Source organism: Schistocerca serialis, chromosome 1, assembly GCF_023864345.2.
Source record: "Schistocerca serialis cubense isolate TAMUIC-IGC-003099 chromosome 1, iqSchSeri2.2, whole genome shotgun sequence".
Lineage (NCBI taxonomy): Eukaryota > Metazoa > Arthropoda > Insecta > Orthoptera > Acrididae > Schistocerca > Schistocerca serialis.
The window spans coordinates 188427292-188429437 of NC_064638.1; the positions used below are offsets into that span (position 1 = coordinate 188427292).

General features: G+C 45.9%; 1 pseudogene; it reads right to left on the bottom strand.

The window, feature by feature from the left end:
- Positions 1-1777: 1777 nt before the first annotated feature.
- Positions 1778-1895, bottom strand: LOC126426358 (5S ribosomal RNA; annotated as a pseudogene).
- Between the last annotated feature and the right edge of the window lie 251 nt (positions 1896-2146).

A 2146-nucleotide genomic window follows, 5' to 3' on the forward strand; every position in this document is an offset into this window, starting at 1 on the left:
AGTGTTTGGTATCAGTGCAATAAATAGACTATGTGAAATCCGTCCCTAAGTAATTTGCTCGAAAATAAATAAAGTACACTTCTTCCTCTCTCCAGGCAGCCAACTTGGGTTGTGTCACAAAATGGGTGACAGCACCCTCCGGTGGTGGTGGTAGAGAGACTAGCACAATCCCCAGTTGTACAGCCGATTTTGCTAGCGATGGTTCGCTGTGTACATACGCTCTCATTTGCAGAGACGACAGTTTAGCCTAGCCTTCACCTACGTCATTTGCTACGACCTAGCAAGGCGCCATATTCAGTTACAAGAATGTGTTCTGAACAGATAATATTGTGAATCATGTACTGTCAAGAGCGACGTTCATCAGTAATGAATTAAAGTTAAGTATCAAACTAATTACGTCCGCTTTCTGAATTCTCATACCTTGTCATGTTCCAGACCTCACGTCAGTATAGTTCTTCCCTCGTCACGCCAGCCTGCTTGAGCTATAACGCGTGCATTTCAGCCTCCACTCGTAACACGGTGTTGGCTCTTATGCTAACACAAAAGGTACTGTGTACTAGGTCAGTTGGACTCCAGACCCCATGGCACTAAACCTGATGGTGGTACTGGCTCTAAATGTTTAAATAAACAGTGCATGCAAAATAAAGGCTTATATCCAAAACAGGTCGAGTCCTCTCCCCACCGTTTCCTAGGATGAGGTGGACATCGGATGACTTAGGTTAGTGGAGGTAGTTGAACTGCTCTTTCTTTCCCACCCATTTCTTAGGTTAGTAGAGATAGCCCAAGTGACCTTTCTTTACCACCAAAATTCAAATTTCCCATCAATCCTTAGGAAGAGGTGGCGGTCAGATGACTTAGGTTAGTGAAGGTGGCCCATGTGCCATATTTTCCCACAATTTTCTTAGGTTAGTGGCGGTGAGTTGCATTGTCGTAATGGAATTTGAACTTCCCACCATTTTCTGGGGCTGGGAAGCAGGGTAAGATCATTGGAGGTAGCTCAATTGACCTATCTTCCAATCAAAATTCAAACTCCACCAAAATATCCGCCATCTTAAATGATGTCACAGCCACCACCTTGGATGACATCCTGCGCTGTTTCCATGTCTACAGGCTGCCATTTCAAAAATTGTTCAAATGGCTCTGAGAACTATGGGACTTAACATCTGAGGTCATCAGTCCCCTATAACTTTGAACTACTTAAACCTAACTAACCTAAGGACCTCACACACATCCATGCCTGAGGCAGGACTCGAACCTCCAACCATAACAGTCACGTGGTTCCAGACTGAAGCGCCTAGAACCACTCAGCCACTGTGGCCAGCTGGTCACCATTTGGAGGACGTCATCGCCGCCATCTTGGATACATCTGGCAACGGAGGAAAGTGGGGCTGTACAAACTTAGTCCCACTACTAGCAGAGCGTGGTTGTGCTCTATGCTGAAGGGGACACAGCCTGATAGTATTAGAATATACATTACCAGTGAAACGATTCCAATCATCTGTCACAAATAAGGATTCGTGGTTTAAACTGGAATTTCACTTTGAAAATTCTATCATACACCATTCTTATATTAAAAGCACTCCGTTTTCAGGCCACGAGTGGCCTACTAGGACCATCCGACCGCCGTATCATCCTCAGTGGAGGATGCGGATAAGAGGGGCGTGGGGTCAGCACACCGCTCTTCCGATAGTGATGATGGTATTCTTGACAGAAGCCGCTACTATTCGGTTGAGTAGCTCCTCAATTGGCATCATGAGGCTGAGTGCACCCCGAAAAATGGCAACAGCGCATGGTGGCCAGGATGGTCACCCATCCAAGTGACGACCACGCCCGACAACGCTTAACTTCGGTGATCTCACGGGAACCGGTGTATCCACTACGGTAAGGCCATCGCCCATTCTTATATTAAAACAAATACTAATTGTAGGCGCCTCTGTTTTGTATTCGACTGGATGTTCGTGTAGAGGGTCGCTGATGAGTATCCACTGACGTGCCTATACCTAATACAGTTCCATTCAAAAAGTCCTAATTCCTTCAGCTGTTTGTTATGCAATCAGTCTGCTTTGGTGTCTGTATATCGTGTGCATCTAGCAGTGTGTTTCTTCACCTCATCAGGTTCATACTGTTTTCGTCGCATTGGGAGAGA